Below are 14,039 nucleotides of genomic sequence, written 5' to 3'. Positions count from 1 at the left end.
TCCCTCATATACTTTGGGAGTGGTATTGTTCAACAATTACCTAAATATGCACTCTCTCCCAAGTTATGCACACTAAATAGGCACAACTAATTGAGGATCCTGTCAATTAACTACAACAAGCACATAGTTGAACAAATAGAGATTAAATTAGGCAAACTATATTAACATAACAAGAAGTTCATCCTTTAATAGGTTCCATCAAAACCTTAGACTAAATATTTAGCTACTCATACTATGGTTCATCATAACAATATTCAAATTCATCACAAATCATAAAACAAACGGAAGAACTCGATGTTGAATTATCCTCTTTGCCTCTTGCCTCTCCTTTTCTTGAACTAACCTATGAAAACCTTGATAATCATCTCTTGGGCGAGCTATACCTTCTATAGGTTAAGTGGATTTTGCCCCCGAACGTCCAATTTTACCCCTGAAATTTACTTTTTCGGAACTGGGCTAGCGCGGTCGCGCTAGTGACCGCGCATATTCCCTATCATTCTGCCTCGACCATCTGGGCTAGCCGGTCGCGCTAGTCCATGTCTTCATTTCATCATTTCTTTCTCTCGTCTTCCCACGTACTCAGCTCCAAGGGGCTTTTCTTGCTTCAATTTAGCTCCAATCATAGTTTTAAGTCCTCATACATGCTACACACTCCTGCAACGTGTGAAATTCACAATTAGATCCAATTTAACATCATTTAACTATATTATAGCAGTGAAACATAATCAAGCTGGGGCATAAACAATCGCCAAATTACATAAATCTAGCCTATTATCAACATCCCACACTTAAATCATTGCTAGTCCTCGAGCAATCCACCACACTCTATAGAGGTTCCTTCACTAAGCATTATTCCCTAATGCATCACACCAAGAATGAATCACATAAGTTATGCCTAGTAGTGAACAACCTTCGCCTCAAAAACCGACTCTCACGTGCCGTGCATTATTCATACTTGTAAGCACGTGATTTTTGCCCTATATGAGAATTACTCCAAAAAAAAAGAAAAATTCAAAAATAAATTCATTTTTCTTGGTGTGCAATTTTGTGATATTTTTGAATAATTATTTGTATTTGTTTGTGCATGTTTATTTGTTAAATTAATAAAAATACAAAAAATATGTCGCATTTTGCATGTAGGATTTAATCCTACAATTGTTAGTAATTAAGTTTGTTTTACAAAAAAATAAAAATCACAAAAATAGGCATCGTTTGCATTTTTAGCAATTAATGTCCAAAATATACAATTTTATGCTTAATTATTACTTAATTGTGCGTTAATTGTTATTGAGAGTTAATTTGCGCTTTTATAACTTAATTTAGTTCTTAATAATAATTCAAGTATTTTTATAATTTAGTTTTAGATAAATAAAAGAAGAAAAAAGAAAACAAAAATACAAAAAATCGGAATTGGGCCTTTTCTTCAAATTCAAGCTACAAGCCCAAAAATACCCAATCTTCCCAAACGACCCAGTCCATTTCGAACTGGGTCAACCCAGTCCAAATACCCAACACCCTTCTTCATTTTTTCAAAACACAAAACAAAACAAAAAATAACAAAAAAAAAACAAAAACCCTAACACTAACTCACCCGCCCCCATCCCCTCTCTTCTTCTTCACTTCTCCTCCAAAGCTCCAAGCACACAACCATGGCTGCCCTTACCTTCTTCTTCGTCTACTCAGAACAACCAACGTCACCACCATCCACGTCGACCTCCCCGTCTGCTTCGCCGCTGCTTCGCCGGAAAACCCTCGGCCAAATGGAAGGAAAACCCATCGCCATGGATGCCATGTTTTGTGTGTTGCTACTATTTCATCTTCTTCAGCCTGCTCCAACAGCATCACTGTTGTTGCTCCGTCGTCCCTGAGCTTTGCCATCGTCGTCCATGGCGGCACTGCCTTCCCGCCATTGACGCTGCTTCAAGCTCGAGCTTTCTGCTTGCTGCGTCAACCACCTTCCTCCTCCTCGCGTCCAGCCGTTGCTGCTGCTGTTCAGGCAGCTATTGCCGTAGCTGCTTCTTCTGCTTTCAACTTCAAGCGAACCTTACCACCCCGTCGACGCTACTGTCTCATTTTGCTACTGTTTCATCGTCCAAACGAACCCAGCCGTGCTGCTTCTTCTTGCTTTCAGCTTCTTCACGTAAATCGCACCCCAACTTCTTCAGTCAACTTCTTAAATTCGAGGTTTGGTCGAGGTTTGTCGAGTCAGTCCATACATTCTTCGTTTCAGTTCGGTTAGTAGTTTTTATGTTTTATTTTTGTCCGTATTTTGTTTTGATATTTCTCGAATCTAAAATCGGTAGATATTTGATTCTTGGTTTTGTTCATGTTCATATGTTTTAAATTAATTTTCAGATTTCAAATGGAAGTTTAATTAGTTGTTTTTCATGTTTATTTCATGTTTGTATTATTGTTTAGGTAAATATTTGTTAGTTTAATGTTTGTTAGATTCAAATTAAAATTTAATTAATTATTTCTTCAATTTGTTTCATGTGTTATATATTTTCCAGAAATTATTAATGTTGTTTGAGTCATTTAATCCGTCATGTTTGTTGTTTTAAAAAATGGATTCATTCGTGTTCATACTTTGTTTGGTTGATCTTGAATCCGAAATTTGTATAGTTTGATTTCTTGTTTATCATTTATGATTATTTCTTGAATTTGTCTCATAATCTTGTTTAAGTTTAATATAGGAATTGTTGGTTGTAATGTTGTTAGAGTTGATTTTAAGTTCAATATTATTGAATTTAGAAATCTAAATATACTTGTTTGTTGTTATTATTGTTGAATCTGAAAATAGGTTGTTTGTTGCTAAAAATATTGTTCAATCAAATTTTAGTTGTTCTTTGTTGTTCAATCATGTTCATGTGATTTGTTGTTGAAATGTTGAAGAAATCATGTTCATGAGATTTGTTGTTTGAATTTATATAGAAATTGGTCATATTGACTATATTTTGGTTGAGTTTGATTAATTGATTTGTTATAGCTGATGGGGTAATTCGGTAAATCGTAGTACGTTTGGGGGTAAAATAGTAATTGCAATAAGGTCGGAGGGGTAGTTTAGGAATTGTACATTTTGTAATTTTTTATGTGAAGCATGGGGGACAAAATGTAATGGGGTGGGTTTTGATATTATTGTTTAATTGAATGGGAGACAAGACAAATTTTAGTGTGGGGGAATCTTGTATTTGTTTATGTTAGGCATGGGGGACAAAATATAATGGGGTGGGGATGATATATTTATTTAGTATAATGGGAATGAGTGAGAAGATAATGAGTTTGGTAGAGAAAGTGATTGATTTTAATTGAGTTTGGGAATGTGTTATATATAAAGAGGTCTTGAATCAAAATAGAGGGGGAGAACATACAGATAGACAATAAGACAGACAGAAAAGAAGAGAATAACGGAGAGGAACGAATCTGAAGAGAGAAAAAAAAAAGAGAGAATAAGAGCAGATAAGAAGAACGAATCTAAAGATACGAGAGAGAAGACAGAAAAGGGAGAATAGAAGAGAAATAGAGAGAAAAAAGGTCTGAACATTTAAGAGAGAGAAAAATCCGAAAAATATTAAAACTTTCAAGAAAGAAAAAGAAAAGAAAAAAAAATACAAATAAAAAGAGCTGGAAATTAGAAGAGAGAGTACACACCTGATAAATATTCTGATATACGGGTTTAGAAATTAAGGGTTAAACATTAATTAGCCTTTCAAATCTGAAAATTCCCTTGGTTTCTGTCCGTTGTTTGTTGTCGGTGTTTCTGGATTTTATTTTGATTTTTAAATCTGTCACTGGGATTTCTGTTGACTGGATTGCTGGTTATTATTGTTGTTGCTGTGTTACGTACTGCGTGGCTGACTTTCTTCTTCTTATATTGGCAATACCAGGTACACAACTATAATTTTGGCCTTTTGTAAGCTGAAGAATAATGGAAGTTTAAATTTTTAATTTAGTTTTTTTTATTAATAATTGCATTCAGGTTATTTCATGTATTATTATTCTGTAAATCGCCGTCGTTTGGCATAATTAGGCATATTGTAGCGATGTATTAAATAGTGCTTTGCTTCAACCTGATTATTAGGTAGTATATATTTAAGCATGTTCATTACTAATTAAACTGTCAAATAATAAAAATAGAAAAAAATAACGTAAAAATGGCTTTATTAAATCAGTTTGGCAAAATTGATTAAATTCCTTATTCATAAGGGTTTTAGGTATCGCCAACGTTAAGTTAATCGGAATCATGTAGCTAAATTTAGTTAAAACATGGATTAATTTTGCGAATCAAGTATTAGGACATGATTTGAATTAAAACAAGGTTAGTTAAGGTTAAATTATTTAATTTTTAGAAATACGGTTTAGTAATCAAGATTATTTCTAATTTTTAGTATTTGTAAATAATTAATTTCAATAGCTCAAGTCATCTAACAATATGGTTTTAATTGACTATGGTATAATTAGTTTTTTTTTAAAAAAAATATATAAATTATTTTGACAATTCCATGGTGTATTTATAATTATAATTTTAGTAATATTACTTTACGTTAATATTTGTTTTAAACTAGTATTTAATATGTTATTTTTAAGTATGTAGAGATTGATTTTATATTAGTAATAATAAAAAGTAGTCATTAAAAGATATTCATAAAATGAGGGAGGATTTTGCTAAAAATAAATAAATATAAACAATACAAAATTTGCAGGGTCCTCCAATCTTATTTATTTTTTTTAAAAAAAATATTTAGATTCCGGGATGGGCCATTTAGTAAATTTTACAGTCCTACCTAATAGTTTAATAACGCGTAGTATTTTGGCGCATATTTAATAAAGTTATTTTCTTAAATACGGGTGTGCATTTATGTAACCCAAATCCCGATCTTGACGAAGTCAAAATGCGTCAACAAATCACGTGAACACTGGTTGTGACGTGGTTCGAGATGCGTTTTCACGACGTTGCAATTCTTATATAAAAATAATAATAAGAATAATGATAAAAGCGGTTTAATGCTAAATTTGCATATAAGTTCTTAATTGTTTAAAAATTAGGTAAATAAGCCAAATATAACAGTTGAGCGACCGTGCTAGAACCACGGAACTCGGGAATGCCTAACACCTTCTCCCGGGTTAACAGAATTCCTTATCCGGATTTCTGGTTCGTAAACTGTAATACAGAGTCATTCTTTTCCTCGATTCGGGATTAAAATTGGTGACTTGGGACACCCTAAATCTCCCAAGTGGCGACTCTGAAATAAATGAATAAATCCCGTTTCGATTGTCCTTTAATTGGAAAAAACTCTCTTGTACCCTCTCGGGGGCGGAAGAAGGAGGTGTGACAATACTTACTCAAATTACTCCACACAGAAGTCAAGACTTGCCTTTCCTTCATGAATCACATACCCTCACATCACACCAGAGAGTAGTTCCACATATAATGATATATAGAACAATTAGGAACTTAGATAGACAAAATTCGCTCATTCTCAAAAACAATATTCACATGCCACAAAGATGCACTATAGGCTTTCCCGTAGTGTACTACTCTACTAATCGAGCCCACTTAGTCTAAGATCAATAGGACTTCACGTGGTTGTAATGTAGGCTGAGAGACGGGTAGGATATATTTGGATATAGTGACTAACCTCCCTAAGCACTTTTAATACAATTACATTAACATTCAAAACCATACTTATGTCAACCAAACACTCCACCACTTTTTATTTACAACAACCCCATCCATTAGGCGCAATTGTAACAAACCACCACTTATCGATTACTACATTTACTCTTTTTTTTTCTTTTTTCTAAGTGGCGCTTATTCTTTCCTTTTTCCAAACACTGCACCTTCTCTCTATTTCAACGGTTCCACTCAAAAACCAAACCACCACCCCACACTTTTGCTTTTGCATAATTTCAACACCATTCAAGTGCTTATGGGAGGTAAAAGGGTTCAAACAGAAGGCTATTCAACAATTGGGTAAGGTTCGCATTGTGGTTGCCAAAAAAAAGGCTTATAGGCTCAACGAGGTTAACTAAGATGTATTACAGTTAGGTGGGTTTACTTTATATGTCTGGCTCAACAAAGAAATACCTATATCACTTCTAAGACTGAATGAAACTACTATTTCGCTTTGCAAACACACGGGGCAAGTTCTAGGTATCAAATGTGAATCATGGAATACAGTAAAACTCACACACACATGGCATATGACTCATTCCAGATTGGCTTATCAAGACACTCTCTTCTGAGTATTCAAGTCAGTGACAAACATACAGTTTAAGGCACTTTAGCAAGAATCAACCACTGAGACTAGCGTTACACTTTAGTGTTTATTGTGTTCAGGTGTAGCAACGCTAAGGGTTTCTCTTTTGATTTTAGGTCGTAGCCCATTAATCCTAACTAAAAACTAAAAAAAGAAACAAACTAACAAAAACTACCTATACCCGGTTCAAGCTAAACCCTTGGAAAAGAACCGTGGCCTAAAGAAAAACCAAAGGGGAGTTACTACACTACCTAAAAAAAATCTTTTTGGTCTTTTCTCTAGACTTACTTCCCTCAAGAAAATTGTCTAAAGGATCCGTCATCAGGAAGAGTCTCCATATTTCCTTTTTTTTCTTCGACTTAGTCCCTCAAGAACCCCGCCGAAAGAGATCCGTCATCGGAATAAGCCACTTACCTACTTTAAACTTACCTAATGAAACTATTACTCAAAATACCAAAAACAATCAAAACAAACCAAAGAAACATCAAACAGTCAATTTGTACAATTACATACATACATTGAAGTATCCCCCACCCCACACTTAAAATGTAGACATGTCCTCATGGCATAAAAATTTAAAGAATAGTGAGGTAAAGGAACTTCCCTGAAATATCACTCCTGATCGGAGACAGTGTCTGGGTTCACATTGCATGCACGACCTAGAGCTCTCAGCAAGCCTAAGAATTTCTTCTCCGACTTCACCTGCCGATCAGCCACCGTATCTATGCAGGCACCTAAATTAGTGACTGAGGTACTCAACCCATCCATCTCCTACTCCAAAGCGATGAAATGGGCTAACCGGGCAGCTCCAGAAGATGTTGCAGTCCCCGATGGTGCTGCAGTTGCTGCACTGTGCTCATGGGCATGTGGTTCTGCCCCCACGTCCTCCTGTTCGGCCTCTTCTTCCTCCGATTCATTAGAGCCACTACTATCCTCCCCACCTGCTGGCGCCGGCTCCTTACCCGTGGTTACCTTGTCAGCCTGGAACTTGCATTCTTTTGGTACTAGCCTACCCACAGCTAGATTTTTGGGCACCCGAGCTTCCCTGCAAAGCTTAGTAACCAAAGAAGGGAAAAAGAACCCATACCTTTTGACTGGATAACGGATGAACATTTCCTCATGCATCAATCTGGCCACATCAAAGTTGTGACCATTGATGAAGCACCAAATCAAAGCTGCTCAGGGCCCATTTACCTCCATAGTGTTGGAGGACGGAATCAGATGGTTGTTGATAAGATAAAGCCAACACTTCCCTTCAAAGGTTAGTGCCGAGGAGTGAAACTTCTCACCATATTTCATCCAAACCACCTCCTTCCCCGGTACACAGATTGTTTCAAAGAACCTCCCCCACTATGTGTGTCCTCGGCCATACCCCTCATAATAGTCATCATAATGATCCACAGGAGGGGGCAGCTAGTACACCGTCCGTATCGCCTCAATAGAGGCATTCACCGCCTTTCGGCGCACCGTGACTACGCCATTGCCATGCTCCTTCACATTGGCATAAAACTCTCGAACAACCATTACATTGCCCTTGTCCGGCTCGTTAATGAAAGTTTGCAACCCCCGTTTCACCAGCTCAGTATACATGTGATGGAAGTGTAGCTGGACCGATCCTTTGTCAATACCCCTCTCCAGAATTGGATTTTTAGAGGCCTTATCCGCAAAGAGGTCCTGAGCCTTGGCAGAGACAAATCTGTTACTATCAAAGGGGCGGGCAGGGGCTGCCCCGTGTGTCCTGGACGAGCCATCTTGACTGCTAGAAGAGGCACTTGTGGCGCAGCGTTTCTGAGATGGAGTCATAGTACCTGAAAAACGGGAGCACATTAGCACAGCCCAACACAAAATTGTGACGCAATGCAGTTACTCAGACTTCACATGCATAAGTGGTCACAACTACACAATTACATTCACTGAGGCATTTACACAAATACCTTGTGGGCATTCTACACTCATACCCCATTTCACACATGTTACAACCTCAGCCCACCACAATATATTCCAAATTCACAAACTAAGTGAAGCAACACCCCCACCAATCTCACCACCCACAAACATGACAACATATGTTACTAATTCCACTACTCAACAACAAAGAAAAACAACTAGATAAATGCAACTCTAAAAACACACAAAATTCTAAAAAGTATAAAAAGAAAAAGGAAAAATAGAACAAGGGGATCATACCTGTAGTGATAGAGTGTGGGGAGAAGAGAAGAAAAGTAGAAATGAAGGGGGCTTGAGACTTGAGAGAATGAGGATAGGGAATATGTTGGAGAAGAGGAGAGTTCTTTGAAGAAGAAGGGGGGTTAGAGTTAGGGAGGGGTCTTGAAGATGGTTGTACCGAGGGGGAGGGATTTTGTGATTTAAGAGGGGTTTATTAGATGAGGGGTTATTAGAATAAAGGAAAAAAACAAACATAAAAAATTAAAACCAATCAGAAAATATAACACAAAAGTTGTCAGATTTTGGGCGGAACTAGCGTGGTCGTAGCGCGGTTGCTCTAGCCCAGGCATAACACAAGCCCATTTTTGCGGCCTCTAGTGCGGCCAGTAGCGCGATCGCGCTAGTAGCGTGGCAGTAGCGCGATCACGCTAGTAGCATGGCCGGTAGCGTGTTCAATAGCGCGAGTGTGCTAATATTTTTGAGCCCAGGCAGAATGTTTGCCCATATGCGCGGCGTCGCTCCTGGGCGAGTTTTTCATGTTTTTCACCTGTTCTTACCACTTTCGATGGCCTTATCACCCACCCATTATCACCTGCATGGGTTAGCACGTCCTAAAAACTCACAATTAACAACGATTACTATCGTTGGGTTGCCTCCCAATCAGCGCCTTAGTTAATGTCGTGGCACGATGATTACAACAATTCAATGGGTTGCCTCCCATGCAGCGCCTGATTTAACATCACGGCACGATGCAGACAAGCGCATTCAAGGCTCGCTCGACCTCTGAGGTTCCGTCAGGTGGATCTCTGACACTTCCTTTGGTTCTTTCATGCATATGTATAGCTTCAACCTCTACCCATTGACTCTAAACGTGTGAGAGTCTTTCTCTGAGTCAATCTCTATAGCCCCTGAAGGGAGTACTTCAACCACTCGAAATGGACCAGACCATCGTGACTTAAGCTTACCAGGGAACAACCATAATCTTGAGTTATAGAGCAATACCATGTCCTCGGGTTTGAAATCTCGCTCAACAATGTTCTGGTCGTGCAACTTCTTCATTCTTTCCTTGTACAACCTTGTGCTCTCAAAAGTAAGATGTCAGAACTCGTCAAGCTCATGCAATTCAGTGATTCTCGTTGTGCCCGCAGCCTCAATGTCTAGGTTCAGCTGTTTCAGTGCCTACCAAGCCTTATGTTCAAGTTCCACTGGCAAGTGACAGGCCTTCCCAAACACCAACTTATATGGGGACATATCAATTGGTGTTTTAAAAGCAGTTCTATAAGCCCAGAGTGCATCATCTAGCTTTTTCGCCCAATCAGTTCTTGTGGGGTTTACAGTTTTGGTCAATACACTCTTTATCTCTCTATTAGACACTTCCACCTGTCCACTGATCTGCGGGTGATAAGGGGTAGCCACCTTGTGGCGTACATCATACTTTGCTAGCAACTTCTCGAAGGCTCTATTACAAAAGTGGGTGCCTCCATCACTGATAATCGCTCTCGGGGTCCCAAAACGGGTGAATATGTTCTTCTTCAAATATCCCACCACCACTCTAGCATCATTAGTGGGCAACACTGCAGCTTCTACCCATTTGGACACGTAATCCACAACAACAAGTATGTAATTATTGCCAAAGGAGCTGACGAAGGGTCCCATGAAGTCAATCCCCCAGACATCGAACACTTCCACCTCTTGAATCAGGTTCATGGGCATCTCATGGCGACGAGAAATGTTCCCGGTTCGCTGACATTCATTGTAGCCCTTCACCTATTAGTGCGCATCTTTAAACACTGTTGGCCAAATGAATCCGACCTCTAGCACTTTCGCAGCTGTCCTGACCCCTCCAAAATATCCTCTATACGCCGATGCGTGACAAGCCTGCAAAACAGAAGACTGTTCTATCTCGGGGACACATCTTCGGATCATATTGTCAACACATATTCTAAACAGATAAGGCTCATCCCAATAATACATGCGGCAATCACGATAAAACGTTTTCTTTTGTACAGATGAAAGGTCATGGGGAACTATACCACTAGCCAGGTAATTTGCATAGTCTGCATACCATGGCACTTCCTCGAGGCTAGTAGCAAGCAGCTGCTCGTCTGGAAAGGTTTCTAGAATATCTTCAATCTCGACTGAGTTTTAAGCTCCCTCAAGTCGCGATAGATGGTCCGCGACTTGGTTTTTTGTGCCCTTACGGTCACGAATTTTGAAGTCGAATTCTTGCAGTAGCAGTACCCAACGAATCAGGCGTGGTTTAGACTCCTTATTCTCAATCAAGTACCTGAGAGCTGCATGATCAGTGTATAAAATTACCTTAGAGCCAATCAGGTATGATTTGAACTTGTCGAAATCAAACACCACAACCAATATCTCCTTCTCAGTCACCGTGTAGTTCAGTTGGGCTCCACTCAGCGTTCTACTAACATAGTAGATTGGATGCATTAGCTTGTCTTTCCGTTGTCCCAACACTGCCCCCACTGCGTAGTCACTGGCATCACACATGAGTTCAAATGGTTGCTCCTAGTCGGGGGCAACAATGATGGGTGCTGTGACTAGCCTCTTTTTCAGCTCTTCGAATGCTACCATGCAATCATCAGAAAACAAGAAGGTATGATCTTTTTCTAACAACTTACAGAGAGGATTGACAATTTTTGAGAAGTCTCTTATGAATCTCCGGTAGAAACTGGCATGCCCGAGGAAGCTTCTGATTGCCTTGACTAAAGTTGGAGGGGGAATCTTTGCTATCACATCCACTTTAGCACGATACACCTCAATTCCTTTGCTTGACACCTGGTGCCCCAATACTATGCCCTCTTGTACCATGAAATGGCAATTCTCCCAATTAAGAACCAGGTTAGTCTCGATACACCGTTTCAGCACACGAGTCAGATTTATAAGGCACTCATCAAATGAGTTCCCCACAACTGAGAAATCATCCATGAACACCTCTATTATATCCTCTGCCATGTCAGTGAATATGGCCATCATGCACCTTTGGAATGTGGCGGGTGCATTGCATAGGCCAAAGGGCATCCTCCGAAAGGCATAAATGCCATACAGGCAAGTAAATGAGGTCTTCTCTCTGTCATCTGGTGCAATGGAGATCTGATTGTACCCTGAGTACCCATCCAAAAAACAAAAGTGTGACCTCCCTGCCAATCTGTCTAACATCTGATCAATGAAGGGAAGTGGTCTTTCCGGGTGGCTAGATTTAACTTTATATAATCCATGCAAATTCTCCAGCCCGTGATGGTTCTCGTAGAGATCAGTTCATTGTTATCAGTTTTTACTACCGTCATGCCACCCTTATTAGGCACACATTGAACCGGGCTAACCCATCTGCTGTCAGAGATTGGGAAAATGATTCCCGCATCTAGCCACTTTATCACTTCTTTTTTCACCACTTCCTTCATGTTGGGGTTCAGCCTTCTTTGGCATTCCCTGGAAGGTTTGTGCCCCTTTTCCAATAGAATCTTATGCATACAGTAGGCGGGGCTGATCCCCTTTATGTCTGCCATGGTCCACCCATTGGCAGTCTTACACTCCTTGAGTACCTGCAAGAGTTGTTGCGCCTGCACATCTAACAAACTAGATGAAATAATAATAGGTAATGTGGAGTCAGGTTCAAGGAACTCATACCTGAGATGGGTGGGCAGTGGCTTCAACTCCAGCTTTGGGGGTTCTTCGATGGATGGCTTGGCTGGAGGAGTTTCTCTATTTTTTAAGTGCAAAGGCTCAAATTCAAGAATTCTATCCCAGAACCCTCTGCCCTCTAATGCCAACACCCATTCCGCCAGTTCTTCTCCATTTACCTCATCTACATTCATCAGACATGCAGTAAGAGGGTCCTCAATAGTCAGCATCTCATCATCAGTCTCTACGATTACATCCATGACATCAATAAGAGAGCAATTGGCGAATTCACTTGGTCACCTCATAGATTTTTGCACATTGAATGTTATCTCTTCATCGTTCAATCTCATCTTTATCTCCCTAGTCTCACAATCTATGAGAGCTCTCCCAGTGGCCAAGAACGGCCTTCCCAAAATTATGAGAATCTCTTCATCCACTTTGCAGTCTAAGATCACAAAATCAGCAGGGAACACAAATTTTCCTACCTGAATCAACACATCATCCAAGATACCAGAGGGTCTTTTTACAGTCCTGTTAGCCAGCTGCAACAATATAGTGGTGGGTCTAGCTCTTCAAATCCCCAGCCTCTTATAAATCGCCAGGGGCATAAGATTTATACTGGCCCCTAGGTCACACAGTGCCTTAGCAAAAGCAAAATTACCAATAGTGCATGGAATTGTAAAGCTCCCTGGGTCAGATAGCTTTTCCGCAATTGGTCTAGTCACCACTGCACTACAGGTCTGAGTAAGAGTAACTGTAGCCAAGTCTTGGAAATCAAATTTTCGCGACATCAAGTCCTTCATCATTTTTGCATACCCAGACATCTCTTTCAAAGCATCAATCAATGGAATATTTACCTGGATTTGTTTCAGTATCTCCAAGAATTTCTTATATTGCTCCTCTTTTTGGTACATAGCCAACCTCTGAGGGAATGGTGCAGGAGGTCTCTTCTTCCCAATGATTTGGGATTGATCTTTGTCAGCTGCCACCTCAACGACTGGTTCCTGGGCTGTCTCAGCTTCTTTCTCAGTCTTAATCTGAATGTTATTTTCTTCCTGGGCAGGCTGGACTATCACTTCTGTCAGTTTCGTTGACTCATCCAGCTCAATGGGCACTAGTATGAGTGTCTCAACCTGTCTGGTTTCTCGAGCCCTCTCTTGCTCTATATCCAAATCTCTGCCATTATGTAGACTCACTACCATCAGCTGCTTCGGGCCTTGATATTTTGGATTTATCTGGGTATCAGCAGGTAATGTCCTATGAGGACGATTGTTCAGAGACATTAAAATTTGGCCCATCTGCACTTCAATATTCTTGATAGCTGAATCATGTGCATCTACTCTCTTACTAATTTTTGCATTAGACCCAATAACCCGCTGCATCATTGCCTCAAGTCTAGCAAACCCATCTTCCTGGCATCCACCATGCTGCTGCTGAGGAGGGTGATACCCCTGCTGTTGATTCTGATTGTTATATCCTGTGGCCTTGGGTAAGGTGCCATATTTTTAGGAGGTCTCATACCTCCCATGTTCCCATTGTTGAACTGTGGCTGGATTGTCCTGTACGACTGATTTTGCTGGCCCTAATTCTGACCACCATGTCTCTGGCCTCCATAATTAGACACATAGTTCATGTCTTTAGGGTAGTGATGATGATCATGTTCTGTATTCCATTGGTTACCAATTGGCTGACTAATGCAAGATGTGCACAAGCCCCTATTGGTAGTATCTACGGTATGTACCTGCTGCTTCTACCCTGACTCTTCCACCTTTTTATGAGTATACTCATCTGTGTCAATAAGGTGACCATATTTTCAGCCATAGAGTTGGATAGATCTAAGGGCACTAAGTGAACCACTAGAGTGATAGGTGCATTCCTGATTGTCCATCCCGAATTCTGCGCCATCTTATCGAGCAAACTCTGGCCTTCTCTTCATGTTTTGCTCAAAAATGCTCTACCAGCTGAAGCATCAACAAT

Source organism: Nicotiana tabacum, chromosome 8, assembly GCF_000715075.1.
Source record: "Nicotiana tabacum cultivar K326 chromosome 8, ASM71507v2, whole genome shotgun sequence".
In the NCBI taxonomy this organism is placed as follows: Eukaryota; Viridiplantae; Streptophyta; class Magnoliopsida; order Solanales; family Solanaceae; genus Nicotiana; species Nicotiana tabacum.
Note: the sequence above shows the minus strand (reverse complement) of the source record.